Source organism: Mustela nivalis (genome assembly GCF_964662115.1).
Source record: "Mustela nivalis genome assembly, chromosome: 4".
Taxonomy (NCBI): Eukaryota; Metazoa; Chordata; class Mammalia; order Carnivora; family Mustelidae; genus Mustela; species Mustela nivalis.
In genome coordinates, this window is record NC_139023.1 from 58,366,672 (window position 1) to 58,394,205 (window position 27,534).

The 27,534-nt window shown below is 43.7% G+C and overlaps 1 long non-coding RNA gene across 1 annotated transcript in view; it reads left to right on the plus strand.

Moving 5' to 3' along the window:
* LOC309863026 overlaps positions 1-27,534 on the plus strand; it is a 98,040-nt gene that overhangs the window by 15,175 nt on the left and 55,331 nt on the right. Inside the window, exons 4-7 of the long non-coding RNA XR_014310856.1 lie at positions 6,126-6,351; positions 16,290-16,369; positions 16,953-17,140; positions 19,036-19,297. This is a non-coding gene — a long non-coding RNA (uncharacterized lncRNA). The remainder of the gene's footprint in view (positions 1-6,125; positions 6,352-16,289; positions 16,370-16,952; positions 17,141-19,035; positions 19,298-27,534) is intronic.

Genomic DNA, 27,534 nt, shown 5'->3' on the forward strand with positions numbered 1-27,534 from the left:
TTTGTTTGTTTTTTTCAGAAAGGGAGAGGAGTGGGAGGACCAGAGAGAGCGGGAAGGAGAGATTCTTAAGCAGGCTCCACGCCCCGTGCTGAGCCTGATGCAGGACTCGATCTCACAGCTCTGAGATCATGACCCTGGCTGAAATCACAAATCGGTTGTTTAAACAACTGAGTCACCCAGGTGCAGTCAGTCGGGTTCTCATTTTTGATGATTTTGGGCAGTGTAGCCTTATTTGCTTAGCTGTAATTTTACCCTAACCGTAATTTTACCCTTTTACCCTTAATTCTTAGCTCAAACTTTATTTGTGACAATAACCAACTTCAGCTGGCTTCAGCAAAAATGAATCATGGTAAGAAAGACAGCTAGATGGCTCATTGTGTCCAAGAACAAGGGCCTCTGGAAGACTGAAACTGAGAACAGGAAAACGAGTGAAATAAATCAAGCAGAGAGAGTCAATTATCATACGGTTTCACTTACTTGTGGAGCCTAAGGAATAACATGGAGAACATTGGGAGAAGAATAAAATCTTTAAAAAAATGAATCTTGGAACACTGAAAAAATAAAATAAAGTTTAAATAATAAACAAACAAACAAACAAACAAACAAAAAACCGAGGAGTTTGGGTCAGATGCCCACTTTGGTTCAAGCAGCTACAGCCTAAGATGTAGAGTCAAAAGTGTCAAGGGTAGCTGGGTGGGGAGAAAAATTTCCAGAAGTAGAAGTTCCCTATGACCTGGAGAGATGCACAAATGGTGGCCGCCACAGTTAACTCCTACTGCTCTCATGGCAAAGTGTTGGCTGAGCTGTGGTCCCATTTGCGAAAGGCAGAAATGCCTTCATTAATGCCAACAGTAAACACAGACAGGAGTTCAAACTGTAATCAGAATTGACAGCCAGAATGTAACCAGAACACTGACTGGTCAACGCTGGTAATTGTTCTTTCCCATTGAGCTTTTTGTCTTCTCTTGGGCTCACCTTCTGTAACATGCGCTCTAGACTGAGAAATAGCAGTTTCCCCTGGTTAGGATGAAGAGCGCTCCTTCTACCCTCTAAGTTACAGGGAAAGATTCAGGTACAGCACAACAAGACCTGAGACCACTGGTTCTTATTTTGCAACGTAATCGAAGAAGTAGTACTGAATTGTACACATTGTTAATCACACCTCATATTCTTGACTGCTTTTTATCAGGTGCTGGAAATGAATGATCGAATAGTAGTAGTTACTGCAGACCGAGCTGTTCAAATCAAAGACTGGTTCAAGTGGAGGCCATTCAAGTGGAGGTGATAACATGTATGGTCACCCCCCATGTTTGGGAGGAGGCAGTCACTCTCCCATTTTGGAGATGCCCTGAATCCTGTAGGATACCAGCTGGCAAATGTGCTTGCTGTCACAGGATTAGCAATTTTTTTTTTTTTTGTCAGAGAATGTAGGTTTTCAGGATGTGTGCTTTAAGTATGAGGTCAAGATGGGAAGAGACAAGGAAAAAGGAGAGAATGCCAAGCGTAAAGGACCTGTGTTTTTTGCTCTGCCATATTCACATAAAGGTTATATATACTTTGCATTACTTAAACTGTCTTCACAACGTTTACCTAGTGCTCATTTCTTGAGCATCCATTAAGTGTCTTTGGTCTAAGTGTTTGTGGTACTATTTTAAGTAGGTGTGATACATCAACGATTAAGTCAGAAAAGATTCTTACCTCCTTTCTGTTTTTGTTCTAGCGTGTTGGCACAGTGGGAGAAGATAGATGACAAACATAATGAGTAAATTATATATCTAATCTTGGAAACTGAGCAGGGTTAGGTCTGGTTAATACTTGGATGGGAGACTGCCTGAGAATACTGGCTGCTGTAGGCTTAAAAAAAAAATAAAAGGAAAAAAGAAAGTAAATTATATAATGTGTTAAAGGTGATGCTGTAGATAAGGAGGAAAGTAGAGCAGGTTAAGTGGCTAGGTCTTACTGAGAAGGTGGATGTTGAGCAAAGCCTTGAAAGAGTTATAGGAGGTAAAGCCTGGAGTAGCCAGGCAGGGGGAAGAGCTGGTGCAATGGCTTGGAGGTAGGAGAGTCGCTGGAATCTTCCAGCAGCGTCAAGGAGGCTAGTGTAGTTGGAGAGGAGTGGAATAGGGAGGGTTGAAAGTGATGTCAAAGAGGGCAGCTTGTGTAGGGGGTCATGCGGGGACTTGGTGGGGGACACCAAAACATCTTTGAGTTTTCGTCTAAGTGACATGGGGAGCCACAGGGAGCTTGTGAGTGAGAGAGTGGCATGCTCTGACTCAGGTATTTTTTTTTTTTTTAAAGATTTTATTTATTCATTTATTTGACAGAGAGAAATCACAAGTAGACGGAGAGGCAGGCAGAGAGAGAGAGAGAGAGAGGGAAGCAGGCTCCCTGCCGAGCAGAGAGCCCGATGCGGGACTCGATCCCAGGATCCTGAGAACATGACCTGAGCCGAAGGCAGCGGCTTAACCACTGAGCCACCCAGGCGCCCGTGACTCAGGTATTTTTGAAGGCATATTTTACATGCAGTAAAATGCACAGATCTGAAGAGTGTCATTTGATAAGTTTTGGAAAATGATGAAGCCATCACTCAGGTCAAGATATAGAACATTTTGCTCAGTGTTGAAAACTTTTGTCATGACCCTTTATTATTTATTATGTTGATTATTTCTTTCTATTTTATTTGGGTTTGATTTTCGCTTTTTGTACTTTCTAGAAGTGGTAGCTTAGATCAGGGGTCAATTAACATTTTCTGTAAAGGGGAGAATGGTAAATATTTTACATTTTGGAGGCCACACATTTTTTATTGCATATACCCAACTCTGCCATTATAGCGCAAAGCCGTGAGAGGCAGTATGCAATCAAGTGAGCATGGAGTGTTCCAGTAGAACCATTAACAAAAAGAGACAGCAGACTGGTTTGGCTAGTGGGCTATAGTTTGCTGACTCCTAGATTAGATGGCTGCTTTTGAAGCTTCCTTCTTTTTTATTTTTTGCTATTGTATTGTCAGTTCTAAAATTTTCATTGATTCTTCTTTATTTCTTTGCTGACACTGTATTTTTTAATTTGTTTCAAGACCGTAATTCCTCACTAAAGCATTTTTATAATGGGTGCATTAAGATTTTGGGCAGGGGCACCTGGGTGGCTCAGTCAGTTAAGTATCCAACTCTTGATTTCAGCTCAGGTCATCTAGATCTCTCTGGTCCTCATCACCTCCCTGTGAAGAACCATCTTTATTCTCTTTTTAATGACTCCTAGACCTCAACACTTCTGTGCTCTCTCCTCCTTGTCTTTGCTTAGGCTATTTTGTCTGCCTTTGGAGGGACCTCCTTACAACAGAACACCTCATTTTTTGAAAACCTGCTTAGCAGAGACTTCTGTGATGTCCCTTCTGTAGAAGGAATCTTGGTCTCTGCTATGTCTCTACAATGTCTTGTAAATAAACACCTCCATTATTGAACCTCAGCAGACAAGCTAAGAAAGTCTCCACTGTGTGCTGGGCACTGTGCCAGGTGCCAGGACTCACTAATCAGTCTCCTCTTTCGAGTTGGAGCTTGGCCTTGTCACCACACTGGAACGGAGCTTCTAGTCTGCAGCTCTTTCTTTCATGAGGACAAATCTATGTCTCTACCACTTCTCTTTGGAAAGGACCTAGCGTGAGCTATGACACATAACAGGAGTTTCAGTGCTGGAAAAATCAAGTTATGCTAAGAATAGGACCATCACTGTTGGGGTTTGTTACCATCAGCAGTGGGGTTGGGATTCCACAGATACCAATCGGAGGATTCATCACCAAGTCTGTGTTGAAATCCCAGCCACAATGTTTGTGTCATCAGGAACGAAAAGTAATTCCTCTATGTTGTGGAGCTATGCACTGTTGGAACTTATTGTAGAGATCAGGTCATTAATCCAGTATACCCAAAAGTGTGCATGTGTTGGACTGATTGAACACAAGGTGACTTAGGGTGCAGATGGACTCAGTTTTTCATAGTTATATGTTTCAAATGTACATTAGAAAAATATACATAGCATACCCATGATATTACTGTTTAACATGTGAGTAAGTATAAAGGCAAACATTAGATAATCATGTTTTAAGTAACAGAATATATAACATGAAGACATGGTAAAAATCGGGAAGGTGGCACATGAATAAGAACAGTTTGCTTATTTTGCCGATGACTAAAACCAAGGCATGGAAGAGTTTTGCTCAAGGTCCTACAGCTTGAGAGTGGCTAAGCAGGAATGAGGCCTCTGACCACCTTGGTCTCCAGCTGGAGAAATTTCTATGTTGCGTTCTTAGCTCCAGGTGGCTGTAGAGAAGGACAGACTGGAGAGTAGGAATTTGGGTGTGGACACCAGGTGGCCTGTTTGGAGCCATGGAAGAGTGTGGGAAAGGAGGAGGAAACCAAAGGGAACAGAGAGGGCTGGAGTGTGATAATAAGCCCTCAGTTGAGCCCGGGCTGCCGACAGCAGTGGGTGGCCTCGCTCTGGTTACAGCTTCTCTCTGCGGGGGGCAGGGTGGAAGCTTCACTTCAAGAGAGGCTCCTGCCCTTAGCTAGCATATTAATGCCAGTGGACCCTGGTACCAGAAAAGGGCCAAGTAAGAAAATTTTTTTCCATTCATGTCCAGACAGTGTCTCTTTTTTATTTTGTTACACCATGTAGTACTCTTTGGTGCCTTTGGATTGGAGGTATGTTTTCACCCCACTGAGGGAACTGTCTTTGGGGACTGGATTGGAAGGGATAGAAGAAAGGAATCCCGCTATCCTTCCGTGTGCTGCTCCCCAGTCTACCCTGACAAACACTGCAGCAAAGAACAAACATGGCTCTACCAAGAATTAGTTCTTCAGAGAAATCCCTCCTTGTCTGCACAGGGACCCGGGAGCTATCACTTTGCTGGAATTGGCTGGCTGTCCTTGGAGTGAATGTTGTTTTGGATTCCTTGATTTCTTTGGAAGGACATCTTCTTAAATGGTGGGATTTTTTTATGCCAGGATTCAAGGTAGGGAAGCCTGCCCCCCATTCTCTCCCCACAGAGCATTCCTTCCCCCCCCCCCCCCACTTATTCCAGAAATATATATTGGGCACCTACTTGGTCACCTTGGGCCCTAGAGACACAATGAATGCAAGGCAGGCAAGACCCCCACCCTCTTACATTCTAGTGGGGAGACACCAATGCACACATAAAGGCTGGAGTGAAATACGTAGATTGTGATCCATACCACGGAGGAGAAACACTGGAGATGAGCCAGGGAATGATAGGCAAGGCCTCATTTCGAGGGGTGGGCAGGGCAGCCCCATGGGAGGAATTGAGCCCCAAAGAATCAGGAGGCAGGCACCATGTGAAAAGCTGAAGTCTTCCAGAGCCCTGTCCATGGAATGACTAAAAACACTGGGTTGGAGGTGGGAGAGAGATTGGCTCCCTTCCCAAAGGCCAGTGTGGCTGGAGTGTGGTGGTGCTGAGTGGGTGGGGGGAGGAGTCTGGGAAGTGGGCAGGAGCCAGATCATGCTGGTCTCTGCAGGTCATGGTAAGGGGGTTGGAAGGACTTGCTTGGAAGAGCAGTGGGGAGCACTGTAGATCTTATTGCCAGTTGCTGGTGTCAGACCTGGGGGTTGAGGTATTGGTCAAGACACCCCTACGCTGGGCTGACTCAAGCCCAGACATCAGCAATGTCCACCAGGGAGGATACAGGGATGACTGACCCAAGTGTCATCCTATCCTCTCGCTCTGGCTGGATTTTGATTTATACTTCCATCTTTTATAGAGGGACTCCCCAAGGCCTTTTAGGCCTCATTATATCCAACAAAGCAGGTTCAAGACATAAACCTTAGTTTGAAGTAACTCCAATGGGAAATTTTCTTTACAATGCAATACTAGGAAAAAGTTGTCTGTTTTCTAAAGAACATTATGTGTTTTCTCCTTCTCTTTGACAGAAAGATTTATGGAACTGGCTCTTTTTCCCTCTGCCTTTGGGTTGCTAGGACACTCAGGGCAAAATCTTTGGTGCTCAAACAGATTGACAAAGTGTCATGACCTGAAACATTCTGATTCTATTTCCCACTCTTGGTCCTGACTTCTACTTGAAAAAAATATAATTTTCCTCATCCCCCTTTTTTTTTTTCAGATCCTTTCTAGATCAAAACAGTCATAAACTAAAAACAACAACAACAACAACAACAACAACAACAACAAAAACAACTCACTTCCCAAAATGGCCCTGCTGTGGTCCAAGCCAGTGGCTCTCCCATTCCCTGGCTTTTCAGTGTCTCCTCTGAGGCCCAGCGAGGGGCCACCTCCAGCAAGAGCTCTTCGCCACTGTGACTCTTCTCCAGATCTCTGCAGCTCTTCTGGTGAGTACCACACAGGGCAGCTCAGCACTCCTCGTGACTGCGAGTCACTGGAGTGCTTGGATGTGATTTAGGTGTCATGAGACTCACTGTGTGCACTGTGTTGAGAGCAGACCCAAGCAAGTGCTCTGGTCTGAATTATATCTTCCCTCAAGTACATATGTTGAAGCCCCAACCCCAGCATAATGGTATTTGGAGGTGGGGCCTTTGAGAAGTAATCAGGTTTAGGTAAGGTTGTGAGGGTGGGGCCCTCAAGAGTGAATCTGTGTCTTTATGAGAAGAGGAAGAAAGATAAGAGAGATTTCTCTGTCTCTCTTTCTGTTGTGTGAGCACATAGTGAGAAGGCAGCTGTCTGCAAGCCAGGAAGTGAGCTCCCACCAGGGATCAAATTGGCCAGCACCTTGAATTTGGACTTTCAGCCTCCAAAACCGTGAGAGAGAAATGTGTGTTGGTATTCTGTCACAGCAGTGAGAGCTGACTGAGACACTGGGGCAGGGGTAAGGAGAAGAATCATGTTGGAACCAGCATAGCAAGGGAGGTGGGAGATGTTTGATATAGGATATATATAGAAAACAAATTTCTGTGGATTATAAATGAGCAGATTAAGGATGGCTTCAAAGATCTGGACCAATGACATGAAGGGTGGAGATTCCATTGGTGGGATGGAGAAGACTTTAGGAACTCCAGTGTCAGTATGCAAGGCTGGGACACCTACGAGTCATGTGCAGCAGAGATGCCCCATGGCCTGGGAATCTGAGGTCTCACATCACCACTCCAAGCCTCCTTTTCTTCTTCTGTCAAATGGACATAGTTGTACCCTTAATGAGACAGAGAGTCAGAGGGGTGGGAAGGATGAATGGATGTGTAAGTCAGAGGGTTGAGCAGATATAAAAAGTGGTCATTTCGCCTGCTGGTCAGAGGCCTGTGAGGGAAGACTGTGCTGTCCAAAGAGCATCTCAGCTTCTTCCTCCATTTGAACCATCCATCCTGTGACATGCAGATTCTTAGCCCATTGCAGACCTGTAGAATTGGGATTTCTGAAGATGGGACTCGGGAATTTGTTTTCCCAATTCTCCCTAGCTGATTCTCATGCACCTAGAAGCTTGAGAAAGTCACTTCCACTATTGGTCAGGCAGTGTATCCTGATGATACTAGGAGTGGGTAGAGCCAGTGGGTGGAACATACTGTGGCCATGACCAAGTCAAGAAGTCCAAGTGAAATTGAAAAAGTAAGGGGTGCCTGGGTGGCTCAATTGGTTGGGTGGCTGCCTTCAGCTCAGGTAATGATCCCAGGGTCCTGGGATTGAGTCCCATATTGGGCTCCCTGGTCAGCAAGAAGCCTGTTTCTCCCTCTCCCTCTGCCTGCCACTCTGCCTACTTGTGCTCTCTATCTCTCTGTCAAGTAAATAAATAAAATCTTAAAAAAAAAAAAAAAAAAAAGAAAGAAAAAAGAAAAAGTAAGCATGAGCCAGGAGACTACAGGGGTAGCTCTTGGAATGGAGCAAAAAAAACAAAGTCAGGAGCAAAGTGAGAGAGTCTAGATGAGCCCAGAGAGTGGGTGTGGAGGATGGGCAGCCAAGGGGTGCTTGTGTTGGTCTCCAATGACAAGATGCATGCAGTGGGCTGGGCTGGGGTGGGCTAAGGATTGGAACCGAAGTCTTCTGAGGGCCAAGTTCCACATTTAGGGGATTCATCTAGGGTGATCGTGCTAATGGTACAAGTTTGACCCACTTTCTTCCTGTCCAGCCACAGGCCTGGGAAGGAGGCTCAGTGAGTGGCTAGAGCCTCCCTCTGTAAGACCGGCCTTCTTTGTTCTCACCAATCCCCGGCCTCTTGCTTCGGAGTCCTCCTCACCATCATGTAGGTGGCAATTGATTCATAATGGACATGTTTTTATTAGAGTAATGGTACCACTTTCTGCAGAAAAGAGCAATGCAATTTTGTTAATGAAAGTCATGTGTTGAGACAGGGTTGGATGGGAACTTCTGGGTCTAGTTTGGCTCTGGCTCAAAACCTTCCGGGAAAACACAAACTTTCAGGGCCACACCCAGAAAGTCCCATTTACCTCTGTCAGGACCATCTGCTTTGGATTAGAGAAATAATAACAGTGTTCTCTCAGTGCCCTTTTATAAATATAAAATGTGTAATAAAGTGGTTATTAGAAGGTAATCAATGGTGCTTATGTTTTCTTTTGAGAGGACATTGATGGTGAACTTGCACAGAATCCCATGACCAACAGCAAGGGATCCATTCTGTATGACTGGCCGAACACCACTTTGCTCCTTGACCCTTGATAGGTCAGAGAGCAGAACCCTTCCCTATGCAAGGGAAGCATCTCTATGGATCCTGACATAGGAGAACAGAGAGAGGACTGATTCCAGGATTTTCCCAGAAAAAACCTATACTTAATAGCTTTAAGGTTGGGAAAAAATGAATTTAGATTGATAAAGGGCATAAATCCAACATGCTTTAAGTTGCCACAGATTATCCCCTATTCCATCACCTCTCTGTCTTAGTATTTTTGAACATTTTTGGGAAACTTTTAGACTATTAAGAAAATTAAAGGCACTTTTAAATAGTCTTTCCCTTGAGAGAACCCACATGATTTCCCCTTTTTGTCCTAAACCATTTATTGCAGGATCCTCACAATTTAGAGCTTGATCAAATGAAATAACCTCTGAAAGCTAGCAGGGCCTGGCCTAATGTTACTTTATAAAGCTGTGTTAGATTTTTTTAAAAAACATTTCTATTTAAATTCCAGTTAGTTAACATACAGTGTAATATTAGTTTCAGGTGTACAATGTAGTGATTCATCATTTACATACACTACTAGGGCTCATCGCAAGTGCACTCCTGAAGCTGTTAGATTTTGTTATAAGTTTATTAATTTAAAAAATTAATAATACTTCTCTTTATCATCAGATTGTAAAATCCTTAGAAATAAGAACCATGTATTTTTATTTCTACTTCTTCTTTTTCTGTACCCAGCATATAGTATTGGGTGCTTATTTGGAATTAACAAATGTTTATTGACTAGTTGGTGATTGCAACATCAATATTTAGTTATTAATTGATTGACTAATTTTTTATTCAGCAAAACTTTTTTTTTTTTTTACCTGTTCCATGCCAGGTACAGGAGAAACTGATCTTATTATAAGAAAGTTAATTTCTTTTGAGAACCAACTCTGGGCTAGAACTGTTTTAAGCATGTTATGTGTATTAACCCTTTGATCCTTACACTCTTACTATGAGTGTCTCAGATCACAGATGAGGGAATGAAGGTGGTTTAACTATGGTACTTGTATTCCTAACCATTGGAACATAACTGCCTCATGAACAAATGATGCCTAGTCTCTATTCTTAATGGATCCCCACCCAAGGGAGGTCAGGGCTGGGCAGGGAACTGAAGAGTGGTAGACAGGTCAGGTAGTGACCAGATACTGAGGCCCCAGAATGATGAGGGAAAAGCTGGACCAGCTGGCTTTCCAGAAGTTCCACAGAATGAAGCCCACGCCTGCAAAGATCTCATCTTTATGTGCTAAGGATGGGCTCCATTCCTCTCTTCTGAAGTCAGTTGGTATAGGTGATGGAGTTGCCTGGGTGCCAAGCTGGAACATTCTTTGAGCTGCCTCTCTTGAAGGTGTGGTTATGCTGCCATGCAGGGCCCTAGTCCTGGGAGAATATCATCCATCTCCATGTACAAGTTCTCAGTCTTGAAGACCTCCCTGCTTCACCAGATGGCCCAGTCCATTCATGTTGAACTGAAATAATTTTCCTCCAAAATTGATATGATGGTGTTCTGCCTGTTTCCATGGGTCAGCCCTTTTGGGGTGTCCTGACCCAAATCTTTTCCAAGATAGTGTTTATACGTTCTTCAGTTGTTTCTTAAAGGAAATGAATTCTAGGCTTCATTGGTTCACTTATTCACTCAGTAAACACAGAGATAAATGTGAGGGAGGCAAAGGTGGCTTAACCCTGGCCCTGTGCTTAGAAAGTTCACAATATCAAGGGGGGAAACTTGTGGGAGCTATAATAGAAGGTTAGAGGAGCACAGAGGAGCAAATGCAGGTCTCAGAGATGTTACCCCTCCTCTACTCTTCTCTCTACATCTTCTCTTTGAGTGTGGCTGCAAGAAAAACACACATCAATTAACTCCAGAATCCCTCTCCCAAGCACAAACCTCTTGCCAGAGCTTCAGCCCTCCTTGTCCATGTCTCCTGGACCCTTCCCTTCTATTGTCAATTCCAAAGTTACTTCCAACTCAACAGACACCATCTGGATTCATGGTCCTTCCTTTGCACATTCTTAGAAAGGGTAAGGCAGCTTGCCTCTCATCTCACAGCAAGCAAGTCACAGTGGCCCCAGTCAAAGCCAGTGTTGTCCAAGTCCACTCTAGTTCTGCCACACATTCTGGTCTTTGGGATTGGAAATTTGGGAAGGATTGGACAGTCTTGTCCTTTTGTGGTATGTCTTTTCTCTGTGGTGCCCTCTTCTACCATGCTCGACCAGTGGGTTGGTGCTCCTCTCTGGAGGGCTCTCATCTCAGTAAAGAAACCAGCTATGTGGACCATTCCTTCCCTGAGCCCCACATACTTCAAGCCTCAGCTTTTCTATGGGACTCATGACACCAGAAATTTCATGCTCTGAGAACAGAGGTCCTCCCAGCCCTCACTATATGATCAATTCTATCTTATGGTTCTAGTACCTCCCCATTGGAGACAGGATCAGATTTATCCTTGAGGGTATTAGAAGGTCCTGGAGTGGTACTTGGCTTATGGTTGATGCTCAACATCTGCGGACTGGCTATATACTGTGTCCATACCAGGCCAGAATATTTTTCTTGAAATTACTTACATTTAAAGGTTAGCTTTAGACTGACTGCTAAGTTTGAAAGCAAGTCCAATTGTTCAGAATGTGATGAAATGCAACATGCATTTATTAAGCACCTACAGTATACCAGGTATGGTGCCAGACACTAGGATTTCAACAAGGGAAAAAGATAGCCACAGGCTTCAGGCAGCTCAGCAGGGAGGGAAGGTAGGAAGTAGAAGCAGTGGTGTTGGTAGGACAGAAGTGATGCAGTGATGACAGCATGATTGTTATGGGACACAGACTGCTACATGGGACAGAAGAGGGAGCAGCTAGACCTGTGGGTCTGAGAGGGTTTGGAACTGGGGTAGCAGAATTGGGCTCCCTAGGCCCCGCAATGCTCAACTTTCTTGCTAAGGACTGAGGATGCCTCCTCTCCTGGGTGGAAGTCAAACTTCTTCCAGCACCTTAAAGAGAAGTAAAATCTAGAATTGCAATATCTTAGAGCTAAAAGAGTTATCAGCAACATCTAGTCCAGTGGATTTCCAGCTTTCTTTTAGTATCAGAAACTTCAATCTAAATCTTCCATTGTAAAATGGATCCAAACAAAGTCCCTTTGGTAGGTAGAAAACCATGATCTAGGCCAAGCCTCTGACTTTTCAAGTAAGGAAACTGAGGACCAAAGTCCCAGAGTGCATGAACAGGAAAGCCAAGCATGGGTCCCAGGTCTCTGCTGCATGCGGTGGGTGCAGACGGTTCAGAGGAGAGACTGCCGACAGCCCTGCTGGCCTGAGATTAACCATCAGATGCGGGAAGCAATTACGTTCTGCATAGGCGAGATCCACTGGTCCCATTCTCCCTCCCTGCAGGCTATGTCAAAACATGCAGGCAGGATCCTGCTTCTTCTCACGTTTTAAAAACATACAGTGGACTTGTGTTTACAGTACTGAGAAGGGATGTGACGTGGAACAGCAGAGCACACCACCCCCGGGAAGAGCCACCCTGTCTTCATTGGTGTGCTCTCTGTCCAGACCACAAGCTCTTGAAACGCACCCCTCTGGGCTCCAAATCAGAGCGTCTTGCCAGGGGAGGTCTCTGAGCTTCAGGTCTTAAACAATATTCTATGTTGTGCAAACAAACAGCGCCAAAAATGATCTGACCCTTGGATCAGAGCCACATCTGTCTGGGCCACTCAGCCTGGGATTCTTGCAGTGGTGCAGAGGGAAAACAGATTAGGCGTCAGATTTCTATTTCCAGACCCTGTTTTTCTGCTTCTGTGGGACTATAGGTGGGCTTTTGAGTTCTCTTGGTCTCTGCTTTCCCATCCAAATAATGGCAGAAGCTAGGTGGCTCTGAACTCATTCTCTGGTGTGTGTGTGTGTGTGTGTGTGTGTGAGATTTCTTTTTAAAATGGAATCTCACAGGCAAATCCAAAATATAAAATAGATGAAAGCCAAGCCTTTGGGTTCACGCAGGAGCAGTAGTCTTGGTCACTTTATCTCCTCTGCTCTGGGAACCCTTGAAATATCTCTGTAGATCCTGAGGGTCCTCAGAATGTGGTTTGATACCACTTGGCTACATGATTTCTCAGGTCTTTTTGGGCTCATACCTTCTATGATCCCACAAACAGAAATGTAAATGCTAGGTCACAATCACGAGTGTAAAACTATGTGTGTTTATATGTACAAGAAGAGAGATTACAATTGGACATTTTATCTTACTTTGATCAAGGCATTGTATTTTTAAGAATGAAGACAGTTTATGGGGCGCCTGGGTGGCTCAGTTGGTTATGTGTCCAACTCTTGATCTCAGCTCAGGTCTTGATCTCAGGGTCATGAGTTCAAGCCCTGCACTGGGCTCCATGCTGGCCATGGAGCCTACTTAAAAAATAAAACAAAGCCAAAATTAAGGCAGTTTAAGGTTCACAGCAAAATTGAAGGGAAGGTAGAGAGATTTTCTGCTCCCATACATGCAGAGCTTCTGTCCCCCATTATCAGCATCCATCAGAGTGGTACTTTTGTTATAACTGAGGAGCCTACGCTAACAAATCATTGTCTCCCAGAGACCCTAGTTTACATTACAGTCCACTCTTGGTGTTGTATGTTCTGTGAGCTTGGGCAAATGTGTAAAGACATGCATCCACCATTATAGAATTACACAGAGTATTTTCACTGCCCTAAAATTCCTCTGTGCTCCACCTATTCATCTTGCCTAACTGCCTCCCCCCAAATATCACATCTTTACTTATTTTTTCCTGATTGCAAAAGTAGAACATACCCAAGAAGTCAGTATGAAATAGAAATCATATGAAATCCTGCTTGTCTGAATTGAAGTTATAATGAAAGGTGACTCTGACACTTACAGAACTTTTCAGATTAAAGAGGCAAAGCTCAAAAGGTGAATGTGCAAAGCCACTTGGGTTTGCTGTTTAGGAGATCACAGTCTCTCTCACTTTTGCATCGCTTAACCGTGAAAGTAAATCAGGTCCATGTAGTATGAACCATTTGATAGTCAAGCTGCAGGGAAAAGAAAACGGATGAGGAGTGTTTTATAGAGAGGGAGATAAGATGCTTAAGATCTCATGGAGAGGATAAGACCAGGAGTAGAATTCTTTGAGTTGGCTTTAATCTGAGAAAACAAACCTTTCATCCACCGCAGCTGTGATTTTTCCCCTTTATTTTCAACTCTCTTTTGCTTTTGCTGTAGTCCTGGGAAGGAGCTTTGTGTCTTCGTCCTGGACCCTGATTTCCATCCCCCACCCCACTTCCATCCCAACACCAACTCCCTCCCCATTCCCTAGTTCTCCAACTCACATCTCAGACCCCCAGTGTCTTTGATAACCTAATTTGCCATAGAGTGAAAGATGGATATGACCGATGGCACTCAGCATCATTACCACCCTCTTTCTGGTTTGCCATTCTCATACTGCAGAGGATGTAAAGCCAAGAGAACTACATTTCCCAGACTCCCTTGTAGCTAGAGTTATAGATCCCCATTTGGGTTCAGTTGGTAGATATACCTGCTTGAGATTTAGAAGGTGAATGTGGAACAATGGCTCCCTATAGTTGATGATAAACCAAATACAGAGCAACAATTAAGCTTTCTACAGCCTTCTTAAGGTTTTTAAATGAATCCTTTGAGGTTACTGTGTTGAGCAACCATCCTCTGCCATATGCATCATCTCTGAATTTCCTGTTTTACTTCATTTCCCAGCTGTACAGTTTGTGGATTCTGAAGATTAAATGTGCTGATGGGAAATGGGAAGTGCTCGCCACACACCTGGAACACCACAGGGACCTACCCCATTTCATTCTTGTCTCTTTTCTTATTCTTTCTGAGGTCTTGACTCATAGTGTTACCATCTCGTCAGATACTGAGTTTCCCAGTTGGGGAAATACCATCCTAGAATTTTATTCCCAGAAAGAATCTTAGAGATCTTTGAGTTTATAGTCCCCCATTGTGAGGGGACTGAGTCTCAAAGGGGGAAAAATGATTTTTCTAATGTTACATAGCTAGTGGCGTGTAGAGGAACTTTTGTCTAATTTTAGGGTCAGGAGAAAACGACACTAAATCTCTGTGGGCTTTAATTTCTCTGTCTGTGAAATTGTTATAACAAAGCCTCATCTTCTTATCTTACATGGGACAAGTGGCAGACAAGTATTACTTGTGGAAATGTTTTGGAAAGCTCATTATCTATCTATCCATCCATCATCTATTATCTATCTATCTATCTACCTACCTATCATCTATATATCTCTATACACACATTTATATTTGGAAAGGCGGGCATTGAAGGGAAGACATTATTAATGATCAGTGTTTGTTAATTTATTGACTGAAAGCTTGTTGAGTACCCACAAGGTGCGAGTGCCAGTTCTCAGTGCTAGACATAACAGCAGAGAACTACCAGGCACTCTGTGTGAGCTGGAGCTGCAAAGAAAGTAGAAACACACAGAGAACAAAGAAAATGATGAATAAATAAGACAAGTTAGAAGGTGTTAAGTGCTATGAAGAAGTAAAGTAAGTGTTATGATCAAGGGCAATGGCGGCTGTTTTAGATGGGGGAGATTGAGGAGTAGGGGGGTCATGACAGCCTCTTTGAGGTGGGTGCCTTACACTGGCCCTAGATGACAATATGGGAATGAGGAGGCAGGAGGGTTGTTCCAGAAGCTTTAGGTGAGTCATGGGAGGTGTGGGATGAAGTCCTACGGTGTGGTTTCCTATCACTGGAGGGCCATACAGCCTAGAATAAGCAGTGTGGAGGAAATAGGAGAGGTGGCAGTTTTGGAGACCTGAGTTTAATCCTGGGTCTTCCCCAAAGCGTCTGGGCCACATTGGATGTGCCATAGCATAGCCCTGGCCTCAGATTCCTTATCTGTCAACTAGGAACAGAAGTCCTGCCCTTACCAGAGGAGTGCTGGGACAGGGGTGTGGCCAAGGGTGGACTTGCCCTCAAATGCTCCTGTTTCGAAGCACAGTGATAAACCCCAGTCTGGCTCAGGCCCTTCCTGGAATTGGGGGCTGCTGGGATGAGGGGCCCACAGACTATCCACCCTCATGCACAATGCAAGACCTGTGCTGGCCCCATGGACAACAGGCGCGGGAAAGAGGGTCTGCTTTTTCTTCTGGTGGACTCAAGCCTTCAAGTCTTTGGACTGAATGCCAACAATAATTCATCAGGAACGCTTTACAACTCAGCATTACAAAACCTGTTAGGAGACAGATCGCCCACAGGACAGGATGGAGAAGGAAGCGTGTTCAGGGCTGGTGACCTCAAGATGATTAATGATTTTTCACAGGGTGAACTCTGTCCTCCACCTCCCACGTGCTGTGTGCTCCCTCCCTCCTTCACCAGCTTGTTTGCAGGGGGAGGGCGAGGGGGACGCTTGAAGGAGAAGCTTACCATCGCAGAGAGCAGCGCCAGAGGAGAGCCCTGTGCTGGAAAGGCCGGAATGCTTTCTTGTTACAATTTTAGTTTTATTTTTCTCAAAATCTACATACAGGTTCTATATCTTGAAATATGTACAATTGATCCCTTAACTGTGAGTGAGCTTGTTCCTGTTACACATTTTGCACAGCATTGTGCGGTGTCAGCTCTGCTTCCTGTGATTATCACCACTTCTGTCCCTACAGATCCAAATCCTGACTCTATTGAATACGAAATGCAGCAGAAAAGGAAATCATGATTTCAGCTTTTGACCTTCAAGATCATGGTAACTTGATTTTGACTTTGTTAGATTATAAAATGTACAACTGTGATACATGCTGTTTTAATAAACCAAAAAGGATAGAACTATTGAAAGAGATATCTGATCCCTTCCTATGCCCTTCTTGGACCCTACAGCCCTGAGATCATCAGTGTCCAGTCAATGCCTCTGGAACAATAATCTCAGGTGCCTTCTGCACAACAAGACTGTCCAGATGCAAACTGAGAATAATGACAGAACTTTCCAGAAGATTTTATTTATTTATTGACAGACAGAGATCACAAGTAGGCAGAGAGGCAGGCAGAGAGAGAGAGAGGAGGAAGCAGGCTCTCTGCTCAGCAGAGAGCCCGATGTGGGGCTCGATCCCAGGACCCTGGGATCATGACCTGAGCTGAAGGCAGAGGCTTTAACCCACTGAGCCACCCAGGCGCCCCCAGAACTTTCCAGTTTTATGGGAAAAGGAAACTGATCACGATGGGGATGATAGCCTGTATTTACTGACTACTTAGGATGAAGGTACATTCCATGTGCTATTCAATTCTTACAACAACCATGGGAAGTACTTATTAATAATCTCTCCATTTCACAGATCAGGAAACTGGGCTGTGGAGTAAAGTTGGAAGTAGTAGAACCAGAACTGGAGTCCAGGAGAACTCATTCCAGGCTGAATGAACTTTGATCAATGTTATGTCTTTCTTCTACAATCTTTCCTAACCCTGCTGGCTTCCTTGAATGTCTGCCTGTAAGTCTTTGTGCAGCAACATAAATGAGAAGGTGGTAAGTGATTGCAGTCTCACAGGATTCCAGTCCTGCCCTCACTGTGAGTCCCTTCCTCTACGGATCCTTGTTCTGGGTGAGACTCAGCGTCATGGACACATATGTGTTCTTGCTCCCATTCCAAAAATCTAGTTAACTGTGTAACCACATTTTAGTATCTTGACTGACTTTTAGTTTTTCAACAACACTTGAGCATTTTTGAGAAATCACTGAACTTGACCCTGAGGTCTTGTATGAAGTCAACATGCTTCTCATGATTGTATTATAAAAGCAGTTAAAAAGGCCAGTATATAGTAAAGTATTTAAAAGCCCAAGCTTTCGACTCAGAGACTTGTAACAATTCTGTGTCTTCATATAGCAATCATATGACCTTGGGCCTCAGTTTCTTTACCTGCAAATTGGAGATAATAGCACCACTTACTTTATAGGGTTGGAATAAAGATTATTTGAAATAATGTCTAAGTATAACATTTAACACAGTGTCTGGAAGATAGTATGGACTTAGTGCATACTACCTGTTAAAATGAGTGCAGTAATTTATTATATCTGCTCAAATTTTCCCCTTATCTTCACTAATTCATTAGGAAGAATCATTATCTGAAATTTATTGATAGTTTCACCCTAGACAGGGTTGATATTACATGACTTTTCTAAAGTTTTACAGAACACGATGAGTCATGTGTTATAGAAAAAGAAAAGGACAGAGAACACTGGACAACTTGTAAAGTACATCATCTGCATCATTGTGAATTGAGGAGTCAGATGGGTCATGCCCTCACATTGGCCATTTCCTGTCTAATAGACCAGTTGAGGTGGGAACCTTAGTCTCCATATTGGATAAGATGTCCCTGTTCTTACAAAAAACTACTAGGTTGGGCCACCTTTAGAGAATGTAAGAATTGAACTTAAGTCCGAGACATGGCCACCATAGCTCTCTGGGATAAAGGCCTAGGATGGATGAAAGTCTTAACCAGGTTTTAGAGATTTCAGGGGACAAACATCCATCCAGGCTACTCTGGTGATGGAGATTTATTTTAAGGAACTTACAGAGGGCAGACCTTCATGGGAATCTGAGTTAGCCAAATAATCATTATTTCGATTCCACAACCCTATCAGTTAACATATTTTTATATACATTGAATATGTCAAATGTGAATATTATATATATATATATATATATACATTCATATCAAATCAATATCAAAGATTAGGTAGCTTAAACAACAGAACTTAATTTTCTCATAGTTCTGGAGGCCAAAAATCCAAGATCAGAGTTGGTTTCTCCTGCAGCTTCTCACTGTGCCTTGTAAGGACCTCCCTCTTGGATCCTTCAAACAGATATCTGTGTCTCCAGGATTCATGTGTCACATAGCAGCCAAGTGATCTTTCTTTTTTCTTTTTCTTTTTTAAAAAATTAACATATAATGTATATTTGCCCCAGGGGTACAGGTCTGTGAATCATCAGGCTTACACATTTAACAGCACTCACCATAGCACATACCCTCCCCAATGTCCGTAACCCAGCCACTCTATCCCTACCCCCCCCCCCCCCAGCAACCCTCAGTTTATTTTGTGAGATTAAGAGTCTCTTATGGTTTGTCTCCCTCCTTTGTGGTCCCGTTTTGTTTAATTTTTTCCTTCCCTACCCCCCACGAACCCCTGCCCTGCCTCTCAAATTTCTCATATCAGAGAGATCATATGATAATTGTTTTTCTTTGATTGACTTATTTTGCATAATACCCTCTAGTTCCATCCACATCATTGCAAATGGCAAGATTTCATTTCTTTTGATGGCTGAATAGTATTCCAGTGTGTGTGTGTGTGTGTGTGTGTGTATGTATATGTATATATATATTTATATATATATACATATATCTCCCATCTTCTTTATCCAGTCATTTGTTGATGGACATCTAGGTTCTTTCCATGGTTTGGCTGTTGTGGACATTGCTGCTATAAACATTCGGGTGCATGTGCCCCTTCGGATCTCAAGTGACCTTTTTAGAACAGAAGTCCACCTCACTGGTCCCTGCTCTGTTGGTGTTCAGTCGTCTGTGGGAGCGTGGTAACCCGATGGATGACAGTGATGTGGGCTGCTGCTCAGATATGCTGGGCTAACAGCTAAACTTCTGTGACTACTAAAAAGCCCATCAGAAGGTGAGTGACAATAACTAACACTGTAACATTATAGGATCACCATAAATGTATTCTAACACTAAAAAAAAAAGCTTTTATTCTTTATAAAATTTATTCTTTATAAAATTATTCTTTATAAAATTTTATTTTATTCTTTATTCTTTATTTTTCATAACACAACCAGTGTGTTGTAACCTTGTGGTTGAGAACAACCTGCCTCAGCACAGAATCCTTGGGCTGGCAGACAATGCTACTGCTAGTACTTTGACTTTAGTGATCTCCCTACAGTGAAGTCCACCTGCAGGCATTTGCACCTTTGTGTGGTTTCTCTCCTGTTCCCACTTAGCCCCAGGCTGGGTCTGTGACTGCTTTGACCCATAGAATATATATGGCAGAGTGATGCCATGCTGGTTCCAAGTGTGACCATTGATTGGCCTGGCAGCCGCCATATCCTTCTTCTTGGGCACTTCTTTTTGGAATGCAGATATCGTGCTGTGAAGCAGGCCAAGCAACCGTGTGGAGATGCCTCCTGGGAGAATACCTGGGACCCTTAACCCTAGCTGAGCTTTTACAGGATCCTCCAGATGGCTGGAGCCCCTTCAGGGGCCCAAGTAGCCCAAGGCAGAGCAATATAACCACCAGTAACTTGTGTCTCATGGGACTGGGGACAATATTGCTTAAAACCATTGTTTTGTGTTGGTTTGTTATAGACCCTGAAATAGGGTCAAATGACCTTCTCTAAACCTGCTAGTGCCTCTCCTGCTTTCTGCACATCCTGTAGTCTAGTCACCCTGAGTTCCTTTTCAGTCCTTAAATCAGTCTTTGGTCCTTTTTACTTGCTCTTCCTTGGCTGTAAATGTCCTGCTCTGCTTTCCCTGCAGAGAGATTTTCTATATCTCAAGACAAAGGTCACCTCTCTTTTCTGAGGCCCCCTTGACACCTCCCCTTTACTTTCAGACAGAGTTAGTGTCTCCCCTGGGGGCACTCTGTGCCCGGTGGCAGTTTCGTCTTCTAGAATGTTACATGAATGTTACATGTAGAATCCATAGTGTTAAAAAATATGTTTTGTGGTTTGTCCAACCTCACTGGGAGGGGATAGGGTCACTGTGGCATTTTTGGAAGTAGTATGGGCCTTAGATCAGACACATCTGAATTTGAATCTCAGTGCCTACTCAGTCTCAGAGCTATCTCTGGATAATTCTCTTAGTCTGAGCTTTCTCCTCTGTAAAACAAGGGCAGTGATTGCCCCTTCAGAGTGGTTGTGAAGACTGTAGTTCACTGTGGCATATCAAACACCTAGCATGTTACCTGGCCTAGCCAATGCGAGCAAATTCCAGAGAGATCCCTATCTGTCATGCTATAGTGTTAAGCCTGATCACACATCCACAGGCACCTTCCCCTGGCTTCTCCCTTATCCCACGTCCTCCCTGAGTTAGGTGTCCTGCCCTGTGATCTTAGAATAACTCTTATTGCCATCATAGTAGGGTTTTTTTGTTTGTTTGTTTAAAGGTTTATTTATTTATTTTAGAGAATAGAGAGAAAGAGAGAGAGAGGGAGAATTTGTTTGAGCATGTAACCAGGTAGTTGGGCAGAAGAAGAAGGAGAGAGAAGAATCTAACGTAGAGTCCCTGCTGAGTGTGGAGCCTGATGTGGGGCTCGATCTCACAACCTTGAGACCATGGTCTGAGCCAAAACCAAGAGTCAGATGCTCAACTGACTGAGCCACCCAGGTGCTGCACAATCATGGTTTTTATGACACCGCCAGCCTTCCCCATGGATGGGGAACTCCTAAAGGCAGGCATTCATTGTTTCTTATTACAAATTTTTCATTCCCAGCAAAATAGCACAGCATCTGACACCTGGTAGATGTATAGTAAGCACTTGCTGAGTTAAGGGTCCCAACATCTAGGATTTAATTTAAGATTTCAGGGTAGTTAGGATGCAGGGAAGTTATCTTGGTTTTTACTGAATGTAGCTTAGTGTTTTCTCTGGACCACCACTGTTTGCCAAACTCATCATGTTTGTGCACTTGACTGAATGTCCCACAGATGCCTGAGGTGGGGAGCAGCAGTGTAAAGGTAGGGTCAGCAGAAGAGGAGCTGTGTGAATTTGAGTAACTATCATAACTCGGGTCTTCATTTTTTTCATATGGAGGCATATGAACTATAAACCTCAGCTTATAAATTTTGGGGTTACACATTTTTTAAAAAATTTTATTTATTTTTTAAATTCCTTTTTAGTGTTCCAGAATTCATTGTTTATGCACCACACCTGTTTTAAATTTGAGAAGGCTTCTCTAATCTTCAATTCCACTGACTTAGTTTTCTTGAATCTCTTCAATCCATCAGGAGAGTTTTGGGAAGAAATCCCAAGGATGGGGAACCCAAGTTGCCAAGGAGTGTTTCATAATGTTAAACAATGTTGATATGTAACCTATGTGATATTTTATAGAATCTGAGAATGTTCCCCCCATGCAAATGCGTGGAAAGACAGTATGTGAATAAGCCATTTAACAGCATTATCTGCCACTTGAAAAAACTGAAAGCAACATGAAAGTCCAACTTTAATGAGATGGTTTGGTCAATTTCTAATGTGTAAATCAGAATACTCAACAATCATTAAAGATCTACTTATGCCAGGTATGTCCTAGGCACCACTTAGCACAGACACCTTTAAGGGTCTGGTAGTTTGGTGAGGGTGACATCAATTGACTCATCGAGTATACAGGGACGAGTTTTCCATGAGAGAAAGTATGAGATGTTGTGGGCACCTTTGTTGGATGTCAGGGTGGAGGAGGCAACAAGGCAGGAGGAAGGTGATATATCTACACTTTGGACAAGCAGGAACATGTGGTCTAGGTATGAAGAAGAGTGTTCATAAAGACCAGAGGCTGAAGTGAACTTATGCACGAGACAAACTGGAGATCCCTAAATGGCTGCAATTCAGAATATGTGGTTTGTGATGGGAAGAGATGGGGCTACAGTGGGAAAGCGATATTGAAATATTTAAATTTCTCCTGTGAGAAATGGAGAGCCACTGAACATGTCTTTTTTATTTAACAAAATTTATTTATTTAATTTTGAGAAAGAGAAAGAGAGAGAGAGAAAGCATAGACAGGGTAGAAGGGACAGTGGGGAGAGAGAATGTTAAGTTTCATGCCTAGTTTGGAGCCTGATATGCAGCTCGATCTTAGGACCCTGAGATCATGACCTGAAGTGAAATCAAGAGTCAGTTGCCTAACCAACTGAACCATCCAGGTGCCACAAGATGTCTTTTTCTTTTTTTTTCCTCTCAGGAGGATAAAACCCATGCTTGCAGAAAGCTTTCAAGGACAAAAGAAAAATAAGGATAGAATAATAAACAACAAAGGAGTTCGCACAATTCTGTATTTAGTGTGATCTTATCTATGTAAAGACTCACACACACACACAAAAATGTGTGGGTGAAGGGGTGCCTAGGTGGCTCAGTTGTTAAGCAGCCACCTCTTGATTTTGACTCAGGTCATGATCTCGTGTTGTGAGTGAGACTGAGCCTTGAGTTGGGCTTCACTCTCAGCAAGGAGTCTGCTTGAAATTCTTTCTCTCCCTTCCTCTATATACATACATACATAAAAAGTTTAAAAAAATGTATGAGTGAAGTCTTGGAGGAAAGTATGACAAAATGGCAACAGTAGATGCTTCTTGGTGTTAGGATAATGAGGATCTTCTCTTTCTGCATCTTTACTGTTTCTCATACTGTCTAAATTTTTTACTGTGAGCACATATGGTTTGAATAATCAGAAAAATACAGGAAAAAACTCCAACCTTGAGGTTGATGAAAGGTAAATATGACATGTGTTGTGGGGCCTCATACCACATATGTTGTGGGGCCTCAGGGTGGTCTTGTTTTCGACCCCCCCGAACTGATGTTCCCCCTGGGAAAGGGGAGCCATGGTTCTTCCCTCAGGCACGTGCCTTTCCTGCTACAGGGCTGGGCTGGGCTGTGCTGCTTGGCTGAATGCAAGACCTGGCTCCCGCTTAAAGAAAACACAGGAGATTTACACCAACCTGAGGATGTGATGAGAGATGGTCATGGTGTGTGTGGGGAGTTCAGGGAGAAGCTGATGGAAAGGTCACACTGCAGTGGAGTCTGCCTCCATGAGCACCATGAGTAAAGCATGGAAGAGGGGACAGATGGATCCCAATAGAGATGGTCAGGCAGACAGAGAGAGATGGGCAGAGACAGAGTCTCAGGCATGGGAGATACAGGGACAAGGCAAGGAGCCTGAGGAACAGATGAAGGAGTGAAACAAAGAGAGAAGCAGAATGAGGTGGGGGATGAGAGAGAAAGACAGTGAAAGAGAGACAGAGAAAGACAGAGGAGAAACTACAAGACCACAGAGAGAGGGAGGCAAAGACAGAAGGACTAAAAGAGGCAGAGACCAGAGATGATGGGAAAGCCTAGGAACAGAAGGGCGAAGAGACACATGCAGATACTGCAGCTGGGAGCACTTGACTCAGAAGCTAGAGGCAAACAAAGACCTGCAGAGACAGAGAGATGATACAGAGATGCAGAGAGGCAGAGAGATGGAGACAGAGACTGCAGCTGAGGCAGGAGAGGCAGAGGCTAGAAGGGTGGCCAGCAGGGAATGTTGGCGGCAGGTCCCTCTGAAGACCAGTGTTGGCAGTGCATCAGGGATAGTTCCTGCTCAGAACGTTTTCACAGAGTGCACAAACTATGGCGAAACTCGTTTCTTGCCCCGTTGTGTTAAGCAAGTGTAAGTAATAAAGATTTAAAGATCATTTGTATAATAATTTATAAATTATGAATCTCTTCTATAGTCTTGATTTTACCATTCCTTCACTCAATCAACTAGCTAGTAATATGGTCCCTCGACTTGATTTTTTATGCCCATTTTTCATGTGTGAGATCTGATGCCCAGAGCAGCTGAGGGTCTTGTCCTGATGGCATAGCTTGCAAATGGCGGAGCAGGGATTGACATCTGTACTGTCCAGGCATGGATAATGGCATGAGGGGCTATTCCACATGCCTGGACCCATTATCAAGGCTTCAGGGAGCTGTGCTGGTGGTATGTAGGAGAATGTGAAAACAGCTTAATGCATCAGCAGCTGTTAAGCTCCAATGCTATGCAAATATATTGGATGGTGATGGTATAGTGACAACCAAGACTTGATTTATACCCTCAAAAAGCTTCTACTTCAATTGAGAAGGCTAATTGAATAGAAACACACAAGGGTAATTTGGCTATCCCTCAGGGCTTTCAGAAGAGTTATCTGGAACACCCAGAGTTTTGGTGCTGAGAACCCAGAGTCCTTGCAATTTCTGCAGATTCTTCATTTTCTTCCTCATAGCCTCCTGTTTCTGCTCTTGCAACTTTGTGTACCATCTTGGATTGGCTTTGGGCCAGTTGGGAAATGGAACTTGGCCCCTTTGCCATTTTATTTACACCCCCAAATCTACTCATACAGATAAATCTTGTGAGTTTAGTAACTTTAATAAAGATCTGAGAGTGAACGACATGAATCTTCCACCTTGAAGATTTCCCACCTAAGTCTTGCTGTCTTCCAAAGCTTGCACACCAGGCATGTCTACACCCCTATGCATGGCCTCTGGGACACAAAGTCCAAGGTCCTTCCTTTGAGGTTCAGCCCCACTTGGCTGCCTAGTCTTTCCCATAGTTCCTGAAGTTGAGGGGCATGCATTTTTCTCGATTCTATTATGCACAAAAAAAAAAATCAGAGCCAAGCCTCAGTTTTGAGGTCTTAGCAAGGCAGAAGGAAAAGAGGGTGGATGAGGGTTATCAGGGCAGAGTACTGGAAGCAGTGTCTTTACAGATGGGTTTCTGGAATGCTCCAAAGCCCTGGGACAAGGCTGTCCTCCTTGGAGACATGCAGGTTGCTGGTACAACACCCAACTCCTGCATTTCTCTCTGCATCCCTTAGACCCCTGACTGCAGAGTAAGAGCAGCAGTTCCTACTTGGTCTTGACCTAGAGACTCTCTCCTCAAGCAGTCAGCTAAGGGTGGTGGGAGGTGGCAACAAACCTTATGTTTGTCTATCTGGAAAATCCACGTTCTTTCTTTAAGCGATCACTTTGGTAGAAGACAGAACTCGCTCTTCGACTTTCAGGACTAGGAACACCCCCTCTCCCCAGACTGAGACAGAGGCATAAAAGTATTATTTGCATTGACTGTGTTTCCAGCTGCCTTTTGGCATGGCTCATCCTTTTGCACAACTGAGGGTTTAATGTTTACCCAGTGCAACAATGCATGCAGCCCTGGATGGAAACCACAAGTGCAGGATTCCCTGTCTCCTGGGCCTCCTTCCCTGGAGGGTATGATCTCATTTGGGGACCCTCAACGTCCTTGGGCTGGTCTGTCTTCTGTTTGCAGCCACAGTGAATTTTTTTCATTGACATGCATGAAAAATGTTCCCAAAACATGTTCATAGGCTTTCTACCGACTTTGGATAACACAGGTGTTATGTCTTCTGTCCTGGGCCAAATTCATCAGTTTACATTCCTATTTTTCAGCCATTCTCTTTGATACATACCTAAATAGTTGCCCATTACAAGTAAGGTTTTAAAAATAATACCTCAGAAAAGAGAGAAGAAGGGGAGGGAGTATGTGCAGACAAGAGCATGAAGTTGGAGCCTGAAGCCCCAGGCCCAGTGCTCCTCCCAGCCTCACCATGTGTGAAAATTCAGGCTGCTCTATTTCCAAGAGCCTCTGTCTCCACATCTGCAAATGTGGATAATAATGATCCCCCTATTGACCTTACGGGCTTGTCGGGGGGTGGGTCTCATGTGCTGACAGACTCAACGGTGCTCTGAAAGCTGTCTAACACAGGAGACAGACAGCACCTATGTGCTGAGAATTCTACTTTGTGCCAGGCTTGGGAGAAACATTTTGTAGAGATTATTTAATTGAATCTCTTCTTCCACCATACAAGTCAGGTACTATTAGTCTTATTTTATAGGTGAGGGAACTGAGACTTCATGGGATAAAGTAAATTACCCAAGATCACACAGCTTGGTAAGAAAAGTCAAGCTTTAACTCTCCTTCTTTTTTAAAGATTTATTTATTTATTTTGACAAAATGAGAGTGTGCATGTGCGAGTAGGGTCGGAGGGACTCAGAGGGAGAGAGAGAGGGAGAATCTCCAGTAGACTTCCTGCTGAGCACGGAGCCAGACAGAGAGCTTGATCCCAGGACACTGATATCATGACCTGAGCCGAAATCAAGAGTCGGGCACTTACCATCTGAGGCACCCAGGCATCCTTAAACCTTCTTTCTTGTTTCTTAGTGCAAACAGTTTTTAACCTTTCTTCTTCTTGTGGTTTTTCTCCTTTTCCTGCTCTTCCTTCTCCTTCCCTTTCTTTGCCTCTTCTTCCTCCTCCTCCTCTTCCTTTTCTTCATGCGAACTGTATGAAGAAGTGTGGTAGTCCTTAGGGACATTCCCTAAATTCTTCTCTACATGGTAAATTTTTCCTCCTCTGATCTTTTTTGAAATCAGCTACAGCCATGTGACTGGTTTTGGCTAAAGAAACTTGAAAAAAAGTGGCATGTGTCCCTTCTGGGCAGAAACTAAAAAATCCATGCATGATTTTCCATATTCCCTTCCCACTTTTGGAAGCATGTGTCTAGCTGAAATGTCCACCCACCTGGAGTGCTGAGTGATTAAGATCACACAGAGCCCTGCCCTACCTCCTGCACATCTACCTGCACTAGAAATGCTCATATGGGTAAACTATGTATGCACTTGCATGTTTAAACCCTGCAATTTGTAGGTGGTTGTTACTGCAGTATAACAGAGCCCATCCTGACTAATATGGGAAGCAAACCTGTTGGGAAAGCACTAATAGGGAAAAGAGCAGATTATAACACGAATAGCACCAGTCAGTGGAAGTCTTCAAATTTGGATACTGCTGTCAATTTATGTGGTAAACCTGGACATCTCAGTTTACTATATTGGAAAACAAGAGAGGTAGAGTCACATTTCTCAGGCACATTCAGGAGATGGAGCTCACAGAAGTCATGGTATTTGTAGTTGCCAGGAAATGCTGATGAGTCACATGAACAATAACTGTTTGTGGGGCACCTGGGTAGCTCAGCCAGTTAAGTACCCACCTTCAGCTCAGATTATGATGCTAGGGTCCTGGGATTGAGCCTTGTGTCAGGCTCCCTACTCAGCAGGGAGTCTGCTTCTCCCTCTTCCTCTGCTTTTCTCACTCGTGCTTTCTTTCTCTCAAATAAATAAA